At 37.9% G+C, this 11,102-nt stretch overlaps 1 protein-coding gene across 1 annotated transcript in view; it reads left to right on the forward strand.

Moving 5' to 3' along the window:
• The window catches only part of ANO2 (anoctamin 2), a 143,580-nt gene that overhangs the window by 71,702 nt on the left and 60,776 nt on the right, over window positions 1–11,102 (forward strand). The window lies entirely within an intron of this gene.

The raw sequence follows: 11,102 nt of genomic DNA on the forward strand, positions 1-11,102 counted from the left end.
AAGCATTCCAATACCATGTTCAGCTTCCAGGGAGAAAAAGACCAGTTTAGTTTGATTACAGGTTGAGAATCAGTATCCAAAGTGGAGAATTTTCAAGTTTTCAGGTTTGGTCCAACAATTTAGCTTGTGGAAGAGCTACATTATCCCTTTCTTCTGCTGACCACCATTGTAAAGTGTTTCCAGGGAATCTTTCATTTCAGTGAGCCTGTCTGTTACCTCTTGTGCCCATCCAAACACCACAGAAAAATCATGGAAAAATTCTCAATAATTTTAGTGGTGGTTTTGATCTTGCCCAAGAAGCAGACACTCACAGAGCACTGTGGGGTCTTACACATTGTATAGCTCCCTTGGGCTTTCAAGTGAGGAATCAAGGACTGTAAAAGTCCAATAAAATAGTTGCTCTTCAGCTTTTGTTTTTTTGGCTTAAAGTAAACAGGAACTGGAAACAAGTCAGCCATTGATGCTGTAGAATATTATGATTATCTTGCTTATCTGAGATACAGGAATAATTATAAATTATATATAAAGGTAAAACAAAAAGAAACAGAAAAGAGCCCCAACAAAAATCCCCCAAGACACCAACCAAATGAGAAAACCCCACACCAAAACCCAAAAAACAACCCAAGAAGAAATGTTAAGTAAATAGGTGGAAAACAAGGAACAGTGTAAGATCCAGCGCTACAAAACTAGGAAAAGCTCCTTTCAGATATCAAGAATGAAAAGTCTAACATGGTATATTTTTTGTCATATTGCTTTCTGTGCCAATGTGGATGGAAAAAAATACTGAATTTCTGAATTAGTGTTCCCAAAATTACTGAAATATATTCCAAGCAACTGAGCAGTTTTCCATCAGTGAACATTCTGGCTTACTAATTCTGTCCAGCAAACAGCACATTAGTCTGGGTTTGGAAGATGTATTGCTCATGGCTTTGTACATCGGTATCTTATAAAATTGTGAGATCAATAGATGTTGATGTGAGAACTGCAGAAGAGGAAAAAACCTAAACATAACAGTTCCATTAAACAGTCCTAACTGTGGAAATGCACCATTACATTTTGCTTTGGAAGGCCTTGAAAAATTAAACATTAAAATGGTGAGTATTTAAGATTGCAATAATTATTTAGCCTTATTTTTAGAGATTTCAACCTTTTCTTTTTGCAAGACCATTAGCTCAGGAGATTTTGTGTGGCAGGTTAATATTAAGACACAGGTTTCTGTGAGGTCTCTGGCTCAATATTTCTGTCTTATTGAGTGGATGCCAGGGTGCAGAACTTTGTCATATTACTAGGGGAGATCTAGCGGCTGGACAGGCATCAAAGTAGAGATGTCTCTGTAGTTAAAGATTCAATCCTCCTAATTTCTTGGTTTTGTGTGAATACACAGATGTCTGTGAGGTTTCTGTCTCTTCATGTTTTGGTTGACAGTCTAATGTCAAGGCATAAGTCTCTGTGAAGTTTTCTCCTGAATATTTTTAGCTAACTATTGTAAATTAAAGGCATATCTTTTTTAGTGTAGCTGGTCAAAAACTGTAGTATTGAGTTAATATCAAAGGATTGGCTCTGGCACTGCTGCCTAAAATTTCTCATTACTTATCTAACATCAAGTCAGAAGTCTCCAGTTCAGCAGCTGTGGCTTGTTGGGATAGAAATGATGCCAAAGGGTGGCTATTGTGAGCATACTGGTCTAGAGTTTACTTAAAGGCATATATTTCTATAAAATTACTGGCTTGTTTCCAGTATGTTAATTCCTCTGTTCCAGTGAGGAAGTGACTGATTTTATGGCAAGAAGCAGCTTTTATGTGCAAAGCTCTTTGTACAGTGCATTTTTCCCTTGCCTTACTCCATCAAGGAGTTCCTGTGAAGTTAATTGGGTTATTTTTGCAATGAAGGGGACAGGGGTTTGGTTAGGGGCTGCTTTTGTGATTGCAGGAGAAAGGTCACACCACTTACATCCTCTCTTAAATGATAACTTGGGAATTCACGTTCAGAGGAAACCAGCACACAGTTTTCTCTCTCTGCTGTTCAAGTCATTAACTTTAATGAGTGTGGAAGATGCCCAGCACCTGTCAGGCCCAGTAAACATATGAGTCACTCTACCCAGGCAGCAAATTCCAAATCAGCCTGATGAGCCTGGCAAGACAAAGTATGATGCATCTAATATATTACTTGCCCACTGGGGTTTGTGTTCTAGAATATAGCTCTCGTACAAAACACCACTTGGGTGTGTTTCTGCTACTGGAATAAGAAAAGAACAAAATTTCACCTTCCACCACTGTGTTCAGGCTGTTTGAATAAATATTTTATTGGTTGTTTGGAGAGTGAGAAAGAAACTGTGAGGGCTCAGAGAGCTTCACAAAAGATTGATGAACAGTAACACTAACTTCTATTATTTCAGGAGAGAATTCATTTACAGCTAAAGGAGTTGAAACATTTGTGTGAAATGCCTCAGATTATGTAGCAAATAGATAAATAGACAGTCTTTATGAATTATGACATTGATTTTAGAAAATTCTAAGGGACTGATTTGGGAAATCTGGAATGACCTGTCTTATAGTCAGTACTACTACTTAATTCTTTATGGTCACGTGCTATTTACAAGGACATGTAGTGACAGCATAATGGGGAATGAATTCAAACTGACAGAGAACAAGTTTAGGTTAAATATTAGGATGAAATTCTTCCCGGTGAGGGTGGTGATGCCCTGGCACAGGTTGCCCAGAGAAGTTGTGGCTGTCCCATCCCTGGAAGTGTTCCAGACCAGGTTGGATGGGGCTTGGAGCAACCTGGGCTAGTGGAAGGTGTCCCTGCCCATGGCAGGGGGCTGGAACTGACTGATCTTCAAGGTCCCTTCCAATTCAACCCATTCTATGATTCTCTGATATAAAGGCTTGCAATGTATAGCTCCTTTATTCATATACATCAAAAGGCTTTTTTGTTCTTGCAGCAGAGATGAAGGATTACACACACATGTATGAATGCATGTATCTGATAATACACTCATGCAAACACAGCAGATACAAGCTTTGTAATGAAGCAATTAATGGTATATTTTGTGTTTCTTAAATGAAGTATAATACTTCATTTAAGAAGATGTGGATAGAAATCTTTAATGAATAGGGTTAAGTTACTGCATGTGCAGAATGTTAACTGAAAATGTGGTGGATATTTGCAGTCTTCTGAGAAGATGTTCTTCTCTCTCTGTAGTAGTGGAATCCTCAATGGAATTACACATAGGTCAGGAAATGAAAATTGGTCTTGTGCCTGAAAACACGCAGATGGGGCTAGATCCAACTCTCACTGGAGCTGATGGAAAGCCTTCCAGTCATTTTTGTGAGAGATGACCCTGACTCCTTTTCATTAAATGTCCAGCTGATCTGGCAAACATGATTCAATATAACGTGTGTGTGTATATATATATATACACACACGTATGTGTGTGTGTGTGTGTGTTCTTATCTTTCCTATTTGGCAGGAAAGTGAATAACTCATTCTACATATTTCTCAAGAAAAATTCTCTTTATAGAAAAATAAGGGCTTGTCTTTTGGCTTGTGTCCTGACTTGGAGCAAACCCTAGGAGTAATAGGTTCTGGCATTCTGTCTTTCCTTTAATTCATTTTAAATATGATACTGGCAGAATCAATTATTCAAATAGTTAATTCAGATGGTAATTGAAACAAAAAAGAAATATTTCTTTCTGAGTTAAAGCAAGCTGATTTGGAGAGGAGGGTCTCTGGTGTAAAGGATGATACAGATAAATATGAAGTAGAATTGTACATTGCTAATACTTTATATATCTATTTTTAAAATTTCAACATTGAAAAACATGAAATAAAAATTCTTGCTAGCAGTTGATTACCAATCTTCCATAAGCAAATCTCCCACAAGGACTAAAAATCCTTTCAGATACTGGAGCCCATTTCTTCATTAAGCAAGTCCTTGATAAGATTAGCTAAAGAAAAAAAATATCTTATTATTGTAAATATTAGCTCAAACTCTGTAGAAAAAACCAAGATAATTGGTCATAAATACCAGTTTGAACAAGCAGAATTATAAAAGAACTTTAAATATACCCAGAGTTCTTTAATCCCTAGTATTTTAGCATTTATTGAACCATATTATTAGTACGATAAACCCATCAATTTGATACAGTATTTCTTAAACTGGCCAGTGTCTTTCTGGCCTCTTTCATGTCTTTACTTTGAGAAATATCTGTCTAAACATATGTGATAGCAAGATGAGTATGTAATAAATTACTTTTGTTTCTTTTCCAACTTATTTCTTGCATCATTAACTTTTGAAAATAAAAAATGACTGAATGAAAATAAAAGAATGGCTGAAGATGAATGAGGACACATATGATTCTAATCTTCCACAGAGATTTCTTCCTCTTTTTTATACTTGTACTTGTTATAATTCTGGGTTTTTTAATGTTTATTCGACTTCTAGGCTATGGAAGTTTCATACCAAAATATTCATAAGCAGAATTTATGTCTTCAAAGGAGTGTTGACATGGTCTTTCAATGTGTTATTTAGATGTGGGGGTTCTTTAATTTTATAGTACATGGCATGTGTTCAAACATTCTCAGTATTGCTGTCTTGGAATTTGGTTATCGTTGTATGGAGTAGTAGAAGAAATACAGCTAAAAATGTCCCACTTGCTCCCTGTTCCTCAGAAAATCTACAGTGGGATTTCCTCTTTTGTATCAGACGGATGAACCCAATGTATGGCCACAGTGCTCTGCTCCTGTGTCTACAATTATGTTCCAGCCAGACTTCAGTAGGAAATAGCTCTTCCTACACTCTCAATATGAAGTAACAAAATACTTAGAAGTGTATTATAGTAGAATATTCCAAGTTGGGAAGGTTTTCAGGATTTTATGTAGTCCAAATAACTACTCCTGTCAAAAAGTGTGATCTCAAACTCTGTTACTCAGGATATTACCCAGTCGGGTTATGGAAATCTCCAAGGATGGAGATGGTAGCATCTTTCCGGACATGCCCTGACTGTCCTCATTGTGTGAAAACTTATCATCATATCCAGCCTGAACATCTCTGCTTTCAGTTTAAGCCCATTGTCTCTTGTACTTCCAGCATTAACCACGGTGAAGAGCCTGGCCCTGTCTTTTGATGAGCTCCTTAACTGTGCTGAGCAAGACTTGTTCCTCAGTTTCTCTTCCTTGGACACGTTCTCTGCCCTTGACTTACATAAGTAGTGGCATTAATGTCTTCTACTGGAAGGCCCAAACCAGTATTTTAGATACAGGCTAATGAGTGCTGAAAAGCTGAGGTAATCACTTCCCTGGACCCACTCATTGACACAGCCCACGTGCTGTTGGACTTCGCTGTCAGGGCACACTCCTGGCTCTTGTTCATCTTGTTTTCTGCAGACACCAAAGGGTCTTTTCACTAGAGTCAGTTCTCCTCCAAGGAGTTTTCTGCTTCAACGGCATTTGCTCTTGATGAAATTCAGGAGGTTAGTAGAGACCTGTTCCTTCAGTCAGTCCAGTTCTATCTGGATGGCAGATGCATACTTAAGAAAACTGACCATCTCTTGACCCACCCCAGCCTGAAATCATCATCCAGGACCAAGCATTCCATCACCTTCTCCTGGTCCCTTCTGTAAAGCAGGGTGGTTCTAGGATGACCACAGCAGTATTCCAGCTGTTATAGGTTTCCAGGCACACTTACTGACTAACACCCTCTGACCAAACCATGGAACTCACTTTTGCTGAAGTCAAGGCAAATAGCAAGGACAAGTCTCCTCTTGCCCACAGGTCCAGTCATTTTCCTCACCGAAAGCAGCCAGGCTTGTGCAGGAAATGATTCACCCTTGGTAAATCCAGAACGACTCTTCACAAATACTGACTTCTCATGATGTGTTTAGGGTGAGTTTCTTCACTTTTCAAGAGACTAAAGTGAGACTTATTATGATTCCTTAATTATCATTATTCCTTAATTCCTTAATTATTCTTTCTGTGAGGATGGATACAAGATTGTTCTTTCTCCTGTTTTCAAGGCCCTTCCCTCATCTTAGTGTCCTTAGGGAGATGACAAGAGATCAACTTGCAATAACATCAGCTTGTTCATCTATCTTCCACTCTTTTTTCTTCACAGTTATAAGTAAATGAAATCACTGCTTGTCTTTCCCAAAGGAGTAACTTTTTTTTTTTCCTAGACAGCTACAATGTGTTAAATTAGGAATACTGGATACTTTTTTATTCAACTATTGGAGGCTGAACAGTGCAGATGAGAGCAAGAATTTTAAGAAAATAGTTTTACTTGTGAGATTCTGCTAAAAAAATTATAAACAAAAATAGTGGTGGTTGTTGGAAGAGTGTTTTGAAGTGAGAAACAAGAGAAGGCAGGGCTGCTGTTTATTGGTCTTATTTATGTAACTTTTTAAGATTTTGGCTGAAGGAAGCATTCTCTCTTGGGTGATGCTATAGCTTGCATTATTTAATCATAGAACTAGAACCCAAGCATGTGATTAAAGTTAAGCACAGGCTTCAGCGTCCTGGATATGGATACAATTAAATGCTTTTTCTGAATTGTGGCCTAAGCTTCTTATTGACAGCATTCAAGACGATGCAGATCTCTTTCCTATTAAACAGGGTGGAAAGACTAATTTCTATAGATTTCATTCATCAGTACTTGAAATTAAGGGGAGTTCTGCCTGAGTAAGTAATAAAGTCCTTAAGTCTGCACCTACTGACTTGCATTGTACCCTGTCAAAGACTATAATAACAGGTTGGAGTGCCACAGCAAATTTTCAGGCTGAAAAATAAATCTCCAGAAGTCTGCTGGGTTTTGATTTAATGCACTAGAAAAAACAGTAAGAAAAAAACTAGAGTATTCTCCCTGTCCTGGGAGCTGGTGACAAACCCCTGTAACTTGGAGTATATTTTTACCTTCTGTTGAGGACACTTAGAGGGTAAAATTCATGCTATTTATCTCCTACAGAAGCCCAGATTTGGGACAAAATTTACAGAAACTGGCTGTGGAAACAACAGTCAGTTAAGTTAGTTGCCAAGAATTTTTTTATTTGATGCATACTGAAATCCTGTCTGCAATTTTAAAGAAATAAACTGCATTTACATTCAGTTCTTTTGGGCATCCATCCCACGAAGATTGTAATTCCACAAACTCCAAGCTTAAAGAGCTAAGTAACTCAGTTTGAGCTGCTCAGTTTTTGATTGAAAAACACTTGCCTGCTGATCTGCAGATTTTTGTGTTTCACTTGGTTTAAGGATATGATGGCATTGTTTTTAAAAGCCCCTTCACACTGTGGTATTTCATGTAGCAAATAAACCTTGACACCAAGGTGATCAGAGGGATGGAGCAGCTCTGCTGGAAGGAAAGGCTGAGGGAATTGGGATTGTTCAGCCTGGAGAAGAGAAGGCTTTGGGGTGACCTCATTGTGCCCTTCCAGTGCCTGAAGGGAGCCCACAGGAAAGATGGAGAAAGACTCTTGACAAGGGCCTGGCATGACACAACAAGGGGGAATGGCTTCACACAGAGAAGAAGGTTAGATTGGATATCAGGAAGGAATTGTTCCCTATGAGGGTGCTGAGGCCCTGGCACAGGTAGTGCAAAGAAGCTGTGACGGCCCCATCCCTGGCAGTGTTCTAGGCCAGGCTGGATGGGGCTCTGAGCAACCTGGGATAGTGGAGGGTGTCCCTGCCCATTGGCAGAGGGTTGGAATTAGGTTGAGATTTAAGGTCCCTTCCAACTCAAACTATCCTGTAATTCTATGATTGTAATTCGCCCAGATACTTTGTGGTCTCCATTTCTAGAGATGAGTAAAGCCTGTCTGCACAGAGGCCTGAGAAACCTGCTCACACTGACCCTGCAGGATAGAGATCTTAGATGGTCTCCAGAGGTCCCTTTCAACTCTAATTGTGCAATTCTGTGAAATGCAGGAAAGAAATGATTCATATAAGTGCAGACAAATTGGTTTGACCACAATAAGCATATTTTGAAAGAAAATATAATTTGAGCCTTACTAGAAGTACTTTAGCAATAGGACAAAATGTAACTTGGGTTTACTAAAGGCAGATTAATAACCATGCCATCTAAAGTTGTGTGTTTGATTAATGATATACTGGATTCCCTATGGTAGGGAAATGTAGTGTACTTCAGTAAACCAACTATGTATTCCACAGGGGGAATAGAATTCATTTAATAAGTTATTAATCAATATCTTTCACTGTGACAGACTAGAAAAGTGTCTGTAAGAATTTTCGTTTCAAAGGAAAAGAGAAAAATCTGATTTTCAAGTAGCTGATTTGGTAATGCAACTACAGTGCCTTCTACCCACTGCTGTTCAGTGCCCATCCTTCTCTGCTGTCCTTTATGACATGATTTTCCATCATCCACTTTTTTTCCAATTTTTTAAAAAGATTTTACAGCGTTGGGAATATCTTCCTTGAAGAAATATAATATATAGAGTGTGGGAAACTTTGCAGGTGATCTCTTCATTTGGTGCAGGTCTAAAGCTTTAGAATGTAGATAAGTGCATGTTCTTGAAAAATTTTTATTTCTCACTTATATTACTAAATATATCAAAATATAACAAAATATGTTTGTTTCTTGGATATTACTCCCCAGGGGTTGTTCAGTTATGGAAACAAATGCATCATGGCTGGATTCTGCCATTTTGTTCTTCAGAATTTAGAAGGCTGCCATATTAAAAAGCAAAATTTCCACCTACTTTCATTTATTCCAATATATAATTAGTCCCTTTTCCCTCTGAGTGCTAAACCAGAGAATAACCCAGACCTTGAGGACAATTTTTGCTAGTTAATTTCTCCTCATGGAAAGGAAAATCTAGAGCAGGTTCAGAGAGACAAAAACTGAATCAGAAAAAATAAAGCAAAAATTATAACTAGCTTTTTAACAGTCTGAAGAAGAAAGAAATTTCTTCCAGAATGGCTAAGATTGGATAGCAAAGTATACATCTAAAGCATAACTTAAAAGTTATGTTTGGAGTTTTTTTTAACGTGTGTTTTCCTAGTTTTGTACTACATGATAAGAGGTGGTCTGAATGGGTTGACATGGAAGCTGGAACGTTGTCAGCCTGATAAATGCTGAGTTAGAAGCAGGGTTGAAAACTAAGGACAGGAGACATATAATGAGAGAATAAAAACAATCACAGGCTTTTGAGAAAAGGATTAATTATGAACTATATACAGAACTTAGGAAATGTAAGGCCACTAGCAGTACAGACTGAACTGTTCAAAACCCATAGCTGTGTTAATGGTGAAGAGTGAAGAAAATTTACTGTGGCTGCTCCATCCCTGGAAGTGTTGAAGACCAGGCTCGATGGGGCTCTGAGCAACCTAGTCTGGTGGAAGGTGTCCCTGCCCATGGCAAGGAGGTTGGAACCAGATGGTCTTCAAGGTCCCTCCCAATCCTAAACATTCCATGATTATAGGATCCTGCTATCACTCTCCTGAGTCTGTTATGTCTGAGTTTTGGGGCACTCATTGCAGGAAAACAAAGGTGATGGGATGTGGTGTTTGAATGCATTTGATTTGCATGTTCAATTGTTGCCTGCAGTGCTAGTCGGACTGATGAGATGAGTCACTTTCATTTGGGTAAATATTTTCATTTATGGAAGCAGCCTTTATGACATCCAGGAAGAAATCTGAGACAGAAAGACCTTAGGTGGTCAAATTGTTAGTGGTACACAGCTGTTCTAAATTATATTGGCTTCCAGGTATGCCCAAAAATATGTATTCCTTCATAAGTACATACAGGATCAGGAAAGACATAGTCTAATGCTTTTAAAAACAGAAACGACACAGAAAAAATGTCATACCAGGCACCTATTGCACACTGGTTTCTTTGTCACAACATGACAATATTATATAAAGCTGATTAAGTGGGAAAATAATTGTATCAACCACTTACTGTCTGTAATAAATCAGTAGCTAGTAATACTTATTTTTATCTAAAATTATTCAAGTTGCAGCATTTTACATTTTTATTTAACTTAGCTTTATTTTTTTGATTGTTGCTATCGTTCACCAGGTTAATTTTCTTTCGCTTACCTGCTAAGGCAGGTACCTCTGGTTCTTTTGTGTCCCTCTTTCTCTGAGCCTCAAACAACAACCTTGTACACTGAGGTGTCTGTCTACAATTGACAATAAGAGAATTCTAATTGGCTATGTCAGCTGTAGGAAATCTTTTAAAAATCTTTTAAAGCAACAAGTTGATAAAGTCATATGAGTTGTTTCAACTAAAATTATATTGAGTAGTAGGCTAAACTTCCTTCAGACAATAGCTGTGGTTTTTAATTTTAGTGACAATAATGATAAGTTAAGGAAAGTTATTTTCAAAACTAACAAATCTGATGTGATCAAGATCTAAATGCAGGCAAGACTTCAGTTTTCTTGAAGTTCTGCTTATTAAAAAACACTAAAAATGCTCATATTGAAGGATTTAATATAAATTGATGAATTAGATCACTGAGGTCATGTAGTGATAATTTCCTTTAAGGAGGATTTTAAAAGCAATCAGAATACTAAAATGCAGTAGATCAAAAAAGATTGTTCAGCAAAAAAACCTATAGCTTGGGAGAAAGGATGAGAGCAAGGGTAAACAATAAATGTTAAAAGTCCAGTTTGAACTAAATTTTTCAAAGGAACTTTTTTAAAAAGTGAAAAAAAATGAACAAAAACTTAACCAAAGAATCACAACGAAACTGTAGATGCACACAGAGAAGAAAAAAGGAATGGGGAAGAGTGGGCACTGTTCAGTAGTCCTGCTTTTAAAGGTAATCTAGTTATGATATTAAAATTAATCAAAGCTGTAGGATGATACGGATTGGGCAGGGTTTCTTGAAACCTTCCAGTCCACTCCCCTGACCAAAGCAAGGCAAATTTGGAACAGTTTGCTTAAGGCGTTGTTCACTCACATTTTTATAGTTCCCAAGGATGGAGATTCTCAGCCTTTCTGAGGAACATGCTGCAATGTTGGCCTGACCTCATTGTGAGGAGTTTCTGTGATCTCTGAAACCTGACTGGAATTTTCCCTGTTGCAACTTGTGTCTGTTGCTTCTCAACTCATCACTCTGCACTTCCAAGAGGGTTCTGGGTCT

This window comes from Geospiza fortis, unplaced genomic scaffold (assembly GCF_000277835.1).
Source record: "Geospiza fortis unplaced genomic scaffold, GeoFor_1.0 scaffold164, whole genome shotgun sequence".
NCBI classification, from domain to species: Eukaryota; Metazoa; Chordata; class Aves; order Passeriformes; family Thraupidae; genus Geospiza; species Geospiza fortis.